This window comes from Mustela nigripes, chromosome 13 (genome assembly GCF_022355385.1).
Source record: "Mustela nigripes isolate SB6536 chromosome 13, MUSNIG.SB6536, whole genome shotgun sequence".
Lineage (NCBI taxonomy): Eukaryota > Metazoa > Chordata > Mammalia > Carnivora > Mustelidae > Mustela > Mustela nigripes.
Genome location: NC_081569.1, coordinates 5,148,190 through 5,161,104, shown reverse-complemented (window position 1 = coordinate 5,161,104; position 12,915 = coordinate 5,148,190). Strand labels below are relative to the sequence as shown.

The 12,915-nt window shown below is 54.1% G+C and overlaps 2 long non-coding RNA genes across 2 annotated transcripts in view; one reads left to right on the top strand and one right to left on the bottom strand.

Annotated features, from left to right (window-relative positions):
• Positions 1 to 3,492: 3,492 nt before the first annotated feature.
• LOC132029072 (uncharacterized) overlaps positions 3,493 to 12,915 on the top strand; it is a 21,459-nt gene continuing 12,036 nt past the window's right edge. The window contains exon 1 of the long non-coding RNA XR_009407686.1: positions 3,493 to 4,094. This is a non-coding gene — a long non-coding RNA (uncharacterized LOC132029072). The remainder of the gene's footprint in view (positions 4,095 to 12,915) is intronic.
• The window catches only part of LOC132029071 (uncharacterized), a 25,206-nt gene continuing 19,937 nt past the window's right edge, over positions 7,647 to 12,915 (bottom strand). Inside the window, exon 6 of the long non-coding RNA XR_009407685.1 lies at positions 7,647 to 8,442. This is a non-coding gene — a long non-coding RNA (uncharacterized LOC132029071). The remainder of the gene's footprint in view (positions 8,443 to 12,915) is intronic.

Below are 12,915 nucleotides of genomic sequence, written 5' to 3'. Positions count from 1 at the left end.
AAAGCCTTGGCGGCCGCCGGGCACGTCCCCACACCCCCACCTCCCGGGCCCAGCTGCCCGCGCCCCCGCTCCCGGCTCTGCGCGCCCCTTGCTCCCGGGGCAGGCGGAGGCAGAGACCCGAACTCGGAACCCTTGGCTCGGGCTGCCAAGGGCTTGAGGAGGTACTCCGAGCTCAGTGTCGGTTGCATTGCAGGGGAGCCGGCCCTCTCTTTCCCGAACCCCCACGACTGTCCCATTCCTGAGCCAGAAATTTGGGCATGACCCAGTTAAGTGTCCCGGGGTGACCGACCTGGGGTAGCTCCCCCTGAGGTCGGACCTCAGCGAGCGGGGCACACCTTCCCAGGGCCTACAGTTAGAAGAGTCACGACTGTTTGCATCTATATAGACAGGTGGATAAGCTGAAAGAGCAGCCCACGCCTTTTCCTTTTTTTTTTTTTTTTTTTAAAAAGCACCAACCGCGGACCCGGCACGGGGACAGTCCCTTTAGGTTGCCTCCTTCTTAAATACATTATTTAATTCACATAATCCTTCCAAGCCGACATTATTAATCCCATTTTACAGATAAGGAAACTGAGGAGCACAAAGTTAAATAATTTGCCCAAGGCCCCCCACCTAGCAGGCCTCAGAGCTGGAGAGATCTGGGGTTTTGGCAGAACCTGATCCAAGCTACTTGCCATATACCAACGAGCTCCTCTCCCTCCCTGGGTCCCTGCCCTAGAAAACGTCTGTGCTACTTGGCTGAGGCCACCACTGCTTGAGCTGAGAAAGAAAAGAGGGGAAATGTGGCCAAGAGCTCCCGGGGCTCGGTTATTCCAAGGTCGTAGAGCAGTCTCTGCCCATCCTTTCCTGCGCGCTGTGAGACTACCTTGTGCACAGTCCTATCCTTGGCGTCCTTAAATGGAGGCGGCGGGGGGGGGGGGGGGGGGGGGGTTGATGACAAAACCCGAACACCGCCCAGCGCTCACCAGGAGCCAGGAGCTATTCTCGGCTCTTTTCCACGTGTTAACTTATTTCTCCCTCCCCACAAACCCCGCCAGGTGGGTACAAATACATTCTCCTTTGACACGTTTTATGTAGCACTGTTTACATTTTACAGAAGAGGAAACCGAGGCCCAGAGAGGTCAAGTATTCTCCCTAAGGTCACTAGGTGGCAAGTCAGCTGGTAAGCCCAGTTCAGAGCCCCGTGGCCCTATTTCACACCCCACCACCTTAGACAAGTTACTCCATTCTGAGAGCCTCCCCTGGCTCCTCAGTCAAGTGGAGATGGTCCTCATGGAATGCGACGAGGTACCACTGGGACACCCCTTCAGATGCTGCAGAAACTGGAAACTCTGGTTAGGATGCAGGGGTCCCGAAAGTCGGGCTGGGAGCTAAGTCTGGTTTGTTCCCGCTTGGGGTGGGAACTTCCCTCATGAGAAGCTGAGACTCCTAGGGGCCACCCTGGGGTAGCCCCATTTGGGAGAACAATGCCTGTGCAGTCAGACTGAGGCAGGAAGTGAGTCATGGTTCTTCCTCAGTCTATGAGCAAGAGAACCCCATTGAGAGGAAATTGGGACAGGGCTAGCCCCACCTTAGGCTTGGAGTCCCCCACATGTCCTCTGGCCTAGACGTAAGGCCCTCGCAGAAAGAGAGAGAGAGACTGGCGGCCTCCAGGTGCCCCACCCTTCCTGGAGGCTGGCCCCGGGGGTGCCACCGTGGGTCTCAGGAGGGGGAGGGCTGTCTCAGAGGGCTGCCACCCCGGAGGGGCCGGCCTCTCCCATCCCGTCTTTGGCAGGAAGTGCGATTCCTTCAGCTGTGTGGCTCAGAGGTGCCTCATTTGTGGGGAGGAGGGAGAGGACCGAGCGAGTGAGCAGCTGTCCTTGCTTTGGCCAGACCATCTTTACCTCTGTCCCTCTCCCACTGGGGAGTTTCACGTACAATCAATCATATTTTACAACAGGCCTCTTGGCAATACAACAGGCCTCTCAGCGGAAAATGAATATGGAAGCCAATCCCCTTGAGACGAGCCTCCCTCCGGAGAGAATCCCACCTGGCCACAGCTGGTGACAGTTCTCTCCCCCAAACAAGGCCTAGGGCCATGTATTGTTCTCTGGATCCCGCCCAAGCATTTCCCTGAGGCCTTAACTCCTGAAGGAGCGAAGCTGCCCCCTGAAGCCGGGTCCCCCCCTGACCGAGGGCCTTCAGAGCCCAGGGCTCTCCTGAGCGGGTTATCAGTTTTACACAGCAGCGGGCAAGATGGTAGCAGCACGTGACAGAAGCCCCGAGCAGGAAGGCCTGGGAGGGGCGGGTAAGAGCGGGGCCTGCCGGGTAAGGCCTGAGGGATGAAGGGGCTGTGAAAGGGGGTTCCCACCTTCCCAGCAAGGCTCAGGGAGGAAGGCTGCAGCCAGCCAGGCTTCTCTTGACCTTCAAATTGGGGGGCAAGGCTCCTGAGGGCAACCACCGTCCTGTGGCTCCGTCCACCCGGGTGCTCCCATGTCCCCTGAGTGCTCCGGGGGGGTCCATTTCTCCCCAAATCTCCTCCCTGCTTTCGGGCACCTCAGAGCCCTCCACAGCAGCGCCCACACCTGGTTTTAATCAAACCCGTCCGTGCATGCACAGAAGGGCCTCTGACAAAATCTAACGGGTACGCTCTCTGAGACGGTGGGATTTGGAGAGCTTTTTAAAGTTTTCTTCCTTTTTGCTTACCTGCGTTTTCTGGAATGTCCACAGTAACTTTTCTAATAAAATAATTAAACCTTGAAGTCATGCAAAATTGAATAAAGCACGCCCATACTTCACCAGCTAGCGCCTGAACACCCGGGGTCCATCCTGAGCGCCTCGCCGCCCGCTGGGGGCTACAGCCAGGCTCCTCCTATCTGGTCTCAGGGCAGGGCCTCGCCAGTTCTGGCTAAACCACTTTGGGAAAACCTCCTTTATATGACAGTCAAACAGGGTGTCTGTGGGTGTGGGGAGGAGCCAGAAATGATTGGGAGCTGACATCTGGTCACGCTGGGACAGGATCGCAGCATTGCCAGCTCTCCTCATTTTACCAGTTATTGGGGTGGGTCTGTGCTCACCTTTGCCTTACGGCTCTGCCACGTCCCCAAATCACTTACCGGTTTAATGGCTTCCCTCTGCCCACTTTGTGTCTTCTTCCTTGTCCTCAGTGCCCAGCCAGTGTTACCCATAGCTGGGCGCCTGACAGGTGCTTTGGGTGCAGTCTCGCCTGGCAGACATTCATTGAGCACCTGCTGTATGCGGGAGCCCTAAGCACGGAGTCCCTTAGAGCTTGTTCTCAGGAAGCCAGCGACTGCCTCTGCTGGGGTTGGAAGGACCTGCCTGTGAGGACACCAGTGTCCCTGGAAATCTGCACCCTCCCACGGCCTCGCGGCTCCAACAAACCCCCGCCCTTCCTTCTCCCTCTTGATTCAGAAAAGTAAGACAGTCCATTTTCATCTTTTTTTTTAAGTTTTTTTTTTTTGAAAGATTTTATTTATTTGATGGAGAGAGAGCACAAGCAGGAAGAGCCGGAGAGGGAGAAGCAGGCTCCCCGGTGAGCAAGGAGCGCCATGCAGGGCTCGATCCCAGGACCCTGGGATCATGACTCAAGCCGAATGCCCGGCACTTCACCAACTGAGCCACATAGGTGCTCCGAAAACAGTCCATGTTCATGACTCTTGTTGAGTTTTCCAATCAGTTTCTCAGGATCCAGAATAAGGTTTCTCAGCATCAGCACTATTGACCCCTCGGGCCACTGGATCATTCTTTTTTTTGTGGAGACTGTCCTGTGTATTGTAGGATATTTAGCACTATCGCTGGTCTCTAATCACTTCATCCCAGGGGCACCACCACCCGACTGTGACAACCATTAAAAAAAAATTCCCCAGACATTGCCTAATATCCCCTGGGGGTGGGGGCCAGAGTCGCACCCAGCAGAGAGCCACTGGTCCAGAGTTCGGTAAGGGAATGGCGCAGGAGGCAGCAGGAATTGTCTGCGGGAACCATGCACCCAGACACCTGGCAGTGAGGGAGAAAACTGCTAAGCCCCATGGCAAACAGCCCTCTGTGTCTCTACAGCATCTCCTCAGTAACACTCAGGATAACGCCGAACCCAGGTAAGGAACAATCCCAGGGATCGCACTGAGACAGCTTTGCCTTAAATGTGTATTTAGAAAGCAGATTGGTAGCTGCTTGGGGAAGAGGGGCCAGGAGGGGCGGGAGGACGCGTTTGGGAGTGACAGACAGCCTTCGTGATCTCAGTGGGGCGGAGGGTTTCACGGGTGTGCACGGATGTCAAAACGGATCAGGTGGAACCCTTTAAACCCGAGCGGTTCAGAGTGCGTCAATCATATCTCGATTGATCTGTTTTTAAAATGTGCTTGTTTAAACTCATAGTGCTTGGAAGGTATTATTTGGAAAATTTACGAACATGTGCTAGCCTATTTCTTGACTGACTGATGCATGGGGGTCCTTAAGATCAGTGTGGTACTTGAGAAGAAAACAGAAGAGAAGATGATCGTGGGCCTCACGGCTGGCCTCAGAAAGGAGGGAAAGCGGGCATGAAGCCAGGAGCGCCCGGCCCCCCTCCGGGGAAGCGCTGGAGTTCTGCCCTTGTACGATGCTATCAAAGCAATGTGTTTGGAACCCTATTATCAGGGGCTTGGGGAAACGAGATGACAAATGTGGTGCTGGCTGCCAGGAAGGAAATACATGATTCTGGACCTTACAGGCTCTTCCACTAACTTTAATCCCTAAAACAAACATCTCTGGGGAGAAAGTCAGTTAATACTGGAGGAGGGCGGGCGCTCTTGCTCCACGGCGCGGTACACCCTGGGAGCAGAGAACCTTCACGGGGGCCACCTGCCCATTAAAGGCCCCAGCACTAGTGCCTGGGGCAGGGGGTGCACTTGGCCGAGCAGGGTGCTGGAGAGACCCAGGAGGGAGAGCCATTGCCAACAATGAGGGGCTTCAAGAGCTTTTCCGCTGGTGGAGACCTCCAACCAAGGTTCTTGAGACTCGAGTGAGGCCGGGGAGCACAGAGAGAACTCGGGGTGAGGCTAAGGTATTGGGACCATGAAACCCTGTTTGGGGAGGGTTGCTTGTACACCTCATGCATCTGTTCCATGGACCTTGACTGAGCACCTTGTGGGCACAGGACCTCCTCCAGTGCTCCTGTGGTAAGGGAGGCAGATAGCAGATGGATAAGCCAGGTTACAAGAGAAGTTCAGATCACCATGAAGTACAGCATAAATAATAAAGAGGGTAATGTAGTGCTTGGGGGAGGGTGACAGCTGCTGTCCCTAGCGTAGTCAGGGAAGGCTTCTTGGAAGAGGTGATACTGGAACTGAAGCTAAGAAGGAGGCAGTGATGTGGAGATCTGGAGAGAGGACGTCCCAGGCCAAGGAAACCAGGAGGTCACAGGTCTGGGCATGAGCTCGTGTGCTTGGAAAGCAGACACTTCTTGGTGCGGTGGGAGCAGCCAGAGCGGAAGAGATGGGATGGGTCAGAGTTAGGCCATGGCAGGCCAGTCAGGCCATGGCAGGCCAGTCAGGCCATGGCAGGCCAGTCAGGGTGTTGAACCGAATTCTCAGAGCACGGGACAGTTTTTGGAAAATGTTACTAATTAGACTTTTTGCAAAGTTCACTGACTATGGTGGGGAGAAGATATGTAGGGAGGAAGGGGGGAGCCCTACAAAAGCCCTACGCCGGAGGCATCATTAGTGACCCTCCCATGTTCCCTGTAGGTAGGGAACTGCCTTGGGGAAGCTGAGTACGTTCATCACTTGGTCAGAGGGTCTGTAGGCTGGGAAAGATGGGGTGTCACTCATCACCTTGAGAAGCCACACCCCTGCAGGCTCAGCGTTGGCCAGGGTTGCCAGGCTGAGGGTTCCATGACCCCAATGCTCAGGTGCACTCAGGTACGTCTTCTAAAATTACACCTATGCGGGCATCCAAGCAAGTGACCAGGCAGCAAGGGTTGCCCTGACTGAATGCCTGGAAGTCCTAGGGCACTCGTTTGCTGATTCCGTGACGGGGCTAAGCGCCTTCTGCTGATTGCTTCATTTACGGCTCAGAACACGAGGCAGGCTCTGGGAGCAGCCCCGTTTTACAGATTCAGAAACTGAGGTCCAGACGGCTTGCTGGGAGTCACAGTCAGAAAGAGGGAGACCCTCACTATGAAGCTGGGGACCCATCATGGAAAGCCCATATGCTTAAACCACTCAGCTCTCTGCTCTAGAAGAGGCTGAACCACGACTGCATCACAAGCCAGTTCCCGCGGGTGACGTGGCACAGGCTGTTGGGCTGAGGTTCACGTTTGACTCTTCCCTGGACAAGGCCCGCTGGCCCGTATCCTCCCAGAAGTCTGTGTTGCCGTTTCTGAAATGTGTGTCCCGTGGTGCCGCCGCCTCGCCCCCACACACACCTCGTGAGAGGCCTTCCAGGTGTGCTGCTGGTTGTCCGTCCAGATCCCGCTCTGCAGGCCCCCGGGGCAGATCACATCACCTCCTGGGGCCCCAGTTCCCTCCTCTGTAAAACGGGATAAAGATCTATCCCGCGCATCAGGTGATGCCTGAGAAGTTCTCAGCCGGCACCTGGCTTGAATCGATCGCCTCTGCGATTAAGTGGCTTCCTCCTTCCTTCCGAAGCAGGAATGCTTTCCCAATGCTTCCACACCGGGCTAAAACCAGGCTTTCCGGCACGAAATTTCTGTACTCACTGCAGCTCTCTGGGGTGGTCAGACTTTTTTTTTTTTTTTTTCCTAGATAGGAGAGTTGCTAGCCTCCTTGCAATGCTGTCTGTGCTCAAAGCAGCCTTTGGTGTGGCCTGGTCCCTAGGTGGTCCCCGAGGTGACTTGTACCTATTTTGCGAGCTACCTGCTCCTTTGACCTCTAAGCTCTGAGGTCAGACTGGCAGGTCCTGACTTGTCCACATCATGACGCGCAGGAGACGTGGGCAGCCCGCCGTGGTGAATGGACTGGGCTGGTAGGTCTGGTGGGGCCTTGCTGGCAGCTGCTTCTCCGGATGCCTGCTTGGCGGCTGGGGGCTGCAGGGGCCTTTTTAGGCACACTAGAGGACAGAGCTCTCTACAGGGCACCTGGCGGGCTGGCCACATGGGGGACAGGTGGCTACACCCCATCTCCCAGCACCGGCCACAGCATTGTGCTTTCTGGGCTCGCTCATCTGAGAGTCCTGCCAGGGCTAATCTTCCTGACCTTCTCATTGTTTAGACAGAAGAAATACTTCCAGATAGTATTCTAGGAAGAGAGTTCTCCCAGGAAGCAATAGGGCTGTTTATCAGCAACAGTGAGCCTCCAGCGTTCCCTCTACGGGAGAGAGATCCCCCCGCAGTCTCCCCAGTGCTGCTCGAGGAACGCTACTGTTGTTCTGTTAGGCTCACGTTTCTTGTCACACTTCTTACCCAGCCATCCACCCAGAATGATTCAAAGGTCAACACTATACAGAAAAAGATGCATAAAGCCATCCTAGCTCTGCCCCTTCTGTATGGCCCCCGCTATACCTGAGCACCAATTTTTACTAGATCTGACTTATCCTTCCAGAAAGAAAGAAAAAAATACATCTATACATACACATAGACATTTATCTTTCTCTCCATGTATTTTCTTATGCTCCCCCTTCTTATCAAAAGGTAGCATATAACAATTTGTTTTTGGCACCTGGGTGGCTCAGTCCATTAGGCCTCTGCCCTCGGCTCAGGTTATGATCGCGGGGTCTTAGGATGGAGCCCCACATCGGGGTCTTTGCTCAGCGGGGAGTCTGCTTCTCCTCCTCCCTCTGCCTCCTGCTCCCCCTGCTCGCGCTTGCTCATTGTCAAATAAATAAATACAATCTTAAAAAAAAAAAAAAAGAATTTGTTTTTTTACTGAGCAATACATTCTGGAGAGAAACTCACGTAATAAATACAAACAAAACTACGAACCCCGTATAGTTCAAAATGAACATTCGTCTAAAGGGAAGGCTGATGCTGTTTGGCTGAAACCAATCGCCACTCGTGGGGACCGGGGAACCCACCAATGGGAGCAGCGCTCCTTCAGCGTCTGAGATCCCGACGGGTGCCTGAGATCCCGACGGGTGCGCGGCGTGCAGGATGACTCAGTGCTCCCACCACTTTTCTCTATTTGAATTACTGCAATACTTCTGTTTACACAGTGGGCTGTTACATCATTTGGCCTTCACTTGGCTTCAACGCATCATTTACGCATTAAATCCGCCTCTGTTCTTTTCTTGTTAGCCAGCAGCAATTAAAAAGGACTGCTTGATGCCAACACAATCATAAACACGAATGCAAACTCGGGCAGTGAAATCCCGTGTCAACAGGAGATTGTAAGGTGGTCAGGCCGACAGTAATGATGATGAAAATAACCGTAATGGCCAACCCTTGTCGAGTACTTGCAATGTGTTCCTGAAGCTGAATGCTTCACACACGGCGTCAGACGTAATCCTCTGGAAAGGAAGCATACCCGTTTCAGAGATGAGAACGTTTGGTCCTACAGGGGTGAGACAACTTGCTCAGGGTCACATACATGTACAGCAGACGGTGAACCCACATCACTGATCCCAGTGACCATTCTAAGGGCTGGTGGCTGCGGCAGGGACCTGACTGAGCTCTCTGACATCAGATCCTGGCCATCACTGGTCACCGTGGCCAGGACTTGCTGGGCTGGGCTAGGCAGGTTATACAGGGGCTGGGGCAGAAGGCAAAGGGGGAACATGGGGGTCACAGTCCCCGGTGGGACCTGGACTCCCAAGGGACCCTCTCCCCGAAGTCCTGGGTGAAAAAGTGTGCCGAGCCTGTGACCCTGCCTCCTGTCTCTTGGTATCAAAGCAAATAAACACAAGCCAAAAATACCATTTAGAAGAAAACGATCTACGCCCGTGACTGTAACAATGACATGTTGTCAGGTCCTGGCGGACGACTGAGAGTTCTAAATGTTCCTGCAGAGTCCCTGGCCAGCTCTGCCGGGCTGGGGCCGGGCTTGCGCCGAGCAGGGTCTGGGCAGTACTTAAGATAAAAGTGCAGACTCTTGGCCATCACCTCCCCGTGGCCTTCTATTTACCCTGACTCCTGCTCTGCCTCATTTCACCTCCTACCCCCTCTCCTGCCACACTGCGTGTTTGTTCTTTGCCTGTCCTGGGCCTGACCTTGCTCCCTGCAGCTCCGGGTCCAGGAGAGAGGGTGGTCAAGTAGGCCTGGAGCCAGAAGCCTCCGCCCAAGCCTAGGGACCAGACCACAGGGCATGTCTGAGCTGCACAGGCTTCCTGGCAATGGGCAGAGATAGTCCGATGCTGAAGAGGACGACCCAGGGCAGTCCCCTCCCCAGTGGCTACCCTGGTGTGGGTGGGGCTTTGGTCCTGAGGGATCAGGACAGTGTGGGACAAGCAGGCTGCTGGGGCTGACTCCCTGGAAGGTTCACATGACAAATGTTCGGGGCCTCTCCTTGTCTAGGTATTTCCGCTGTCTCCTAAAAACTCTTCTCTGGCGAGGGGCCTGGGGGGCACTCCCAGGCCCAAGGCAGCCAGGGAGGGTACCATTCCATGCCCACCTTTGCACCTTTCCTCAGATACAGGCCTGAGAACACGGACACCCTCCCCCAGCCCCAACTAGGCCCAAGGAAGCCCAGCCTTATTTGGTCTCTATTTTCCTACATCAATACAATTGCTTATAAAAACTAAATTATCTTGTCTTTTTGGCTCCACGTGATGTGCCAGGCACTGCTGGAGTTCCAGAAATGCCGGTCCCGTTCTCAGTTCCCAGCATGGTCTTCACTTGGTTCGCCGGATTGGATCTGGGTATTCTTTTTATCTCGGCTGGGGCTTCTACTAGAATCCAACCCATTCCTACTTATAAAAATTTGGCTTCCTGCATTACCAAAGCCATATGTCTGCAAGAATCATCTACTCTACCCCGGGGCCTTCCTGACCCCATCTCATCTCCCATAGTTCTCCATCTGGCTCATCTGACTCCAGCACCCTAGCCTCTCTATTTCTCGGTCCCTCCAATAGCACGCCTACCTCAGGGCCTTTGCACTGGCCATTCTACCTGGATTTCTCTGGCAAGACACCCATGTGACCTGGCCTGGTCATCTTGCTCAGGACTTGGCTGGAAGGTCGCCTTTACTACCTATAGTATGTTAAAATGCAAACGTAACACTCGCATCCCCCTTTCCTTGCTTCATTTTTGCTTCATAGTACTTTTCACATGGGACAGACTCTGTGTCCTTTTTACATAATTGTTTGTTGCCTTTTCCCCCCTCCGGCCTGTCAGATCTACGAGGGCGGGATTTTTGCCTGTTTTGTTCACTGCTTGTCCCCAGTGGCTACAACAGTACTGGCGTGTAGTAGGCATATTAATTTGTTGAAGGAATGGTTTCACTGTAGGAAACTTAAATCTACATAAAGACGCATGGAAGAAAAAAAAAAGTTGCCTAGAATTTCCAATCCTTCCAAAGGAGCTCCTCATCTTTGGAGGCATTTGAGTGGAAACGGGGCATCCATTTGGTGAGGAGTTGTAAAGGGATGTGGGCACTGGGTGGAGGTGGGACTCCTACTCTCAGGAATATTTTGGGGGATCCTGCAAAATGCTCTCCACCACTCGAAGGCATTCTCTCTGCAATTTAGAGCCACTGAGCAGCACAGGACTTTCCCTTCAGTCCTTCCTCAGCACTGGGTGGGGAGCTCTATGACCCAGAAGGCTTGGGGAACAAGGTGGAGTGGGATCACCTATCAGAGCCAAACAAGACTATCCCAGGAGGAAATGCAACAGAGACCTGTGAAACCGTGACAAAGGTGCAGCAAAGCCAACCTTTGTCGGGCCATATCCCCACATTGCCAGACACGTCCCAAACACCAGCCACAACATCTGGAGTTCCATTATTAGAGAGACCTAAGTCTCTGCTTTTAAAATGCACTCCTGGGGGGGGGGGCACCTGGCTGGCTCAGTTGGTTATTTATGTATCTGCTTTCAGCTCAGGTCATAATCCCAGGGTCCTGGAATCGAGCCCCACGTCAGGCTCTCTGCTCAGTGGGGAGTCTGTTTCTCCCTCTCGCTCTATTTGCCTCTCTCTATCAAATAAAAAAAATAAAATAAAAAAAGCACTTCCTGGAGGGTCAGGCATTCTTCCACATCGGCCACATAAACAAGGTCCGAGTTTGCATGTCAGCCCTGAATGGGTCCTAAGGCAGTGTGAGATTTGGCCATGTGGGTGTTTAGAAGCAGGGGCACTGCCAGGAAAGAGAGCAGCCTGCAAGCCCTGTGCTCCAGGACAGGAGTCCCCAGAATCAAAGAGGTCAAAGACAGCAGTGTGACCTCACAGGTCAACCCCAGGGCAGGTACTGGAGCAAGTTATCTGGGGCAGGAAGTGGCTATGAGAGGCAGGAACCAATGCAAAATCCCCTCTCAACAGCTGCGTAATTTCTCCAAGGAGCCTGTCTTCACAGAAATGGGGTTACTGGGGCACGTCACCTGTGGGGAGCACTTGGGGAACTCCTTGAAGGCTCACTTGGGACAAGACACTTGGGGGACCACAGGTATGGCAAACGCACGGCACATGTGCTACTACTTCTTTATCCTTTCCCATGGCAGACATTACTAATCCATCGCCACACAGCTGTGGAATCCTTCTCTCTGCCGTGTTCCAGACAGTCACTGCTAATCTATCAGCACTCACACGCGAGGTGAAACATGATGGCTATCGCTGGTGGAAGGGCCATCTGGAAGGGGGTTGATGGGGGGCAAAAGAAATGTCTTCACCATGCCTGCCCTTAAAGAATCATGGGGTTAGGGTTCCTCAGATGAGGAAATCAAGGCTCAGGGAGAAAGGGAGACCTGGCCAAGTTTATGCTGGACTTCAGTGGGGAGAGGTGCGTCTGGAGCTCCAGTCTCCTCGCTCCTCACCTGGAAGCTGTCACCTGTGACTGGACAGTTGGTTCAGGAGACAGAGCACATGCATATGTCCCCAGTGCCCATGTGCCCAGTGGAAAAAGCCGTTCTACCTCTACATGTCAATAAGGGCAGAGAATGTGAAATCCCAGGGTGCTTGGGTTGACCTCATAAAATTTGGACTTTCTGGGCTCCATGAGTCAGCGGGGCAGCAGTGGGTAGATGTTGGGGAGGCCCTGTGCCCAGAACATGGCTGCTGTCCAGATAGGTCCATTGAAGCCTTAGTCCCTGGTCTGTGTCCAGGGCAAACTCCCCAGTAGGCTCAGGCAGAAGGAGGGGGGCCCAGTCCGGGGGACAAGTCTGCTTTAGGACGACCCCGGTCCTGGGCAGGCCGTCTCTGCTCCCTTGGCCTCAGATGCCTGATCCATCCATGAGGAAGATGACCCATGACTTCACTTTGCTGAGGCTCAGTTTCCTCATCCATTAAATGGGGATAATGATACCTCCCTGCTGGGATGTCACAAGAAAGGGATGAACTAACACTGTAAAGTGCTTGGCTCAGTGCCCTGCACACAGCAGGTGCAGAGGGAGGGCCGCTGCAATCACCTGAGGACTTTTCTGGCTGCCAGAGTCCAGCCTGTGACCCACACCTGCCTGTGGGAAACAGGCCATCTCACTTCCGCTCTGCGCTCACCAGAACTCACGTTGGCCGAGCTTGGAGGGTGAGAAAATGGATTTCTCCTGCATCTGGGAAAGGGCAAGAGGGAAGACAGTGCCCTCTGCAGAGCAGCCCAGGAGTCCCCGAACAGCTGCCCCAGTTGCCCACATTCTGTGGCGGGAGCTGTAGACAGGGGGCCCCTTTCATTCCCAGAGGGAACTCCCCATGGTGCCCATTAGCTGGGGACTGGGCAGGCAGATCAGTGACTCTCCTGCTTGGAAGCTGGTTCTGGCAAAGAGAGGGTGTCACTCTGCCTACCTCTGGCTTCCCAAGAGCCCATTCTCAGTGACCTCAGCTCACCTGTTCCCACCCACATCAC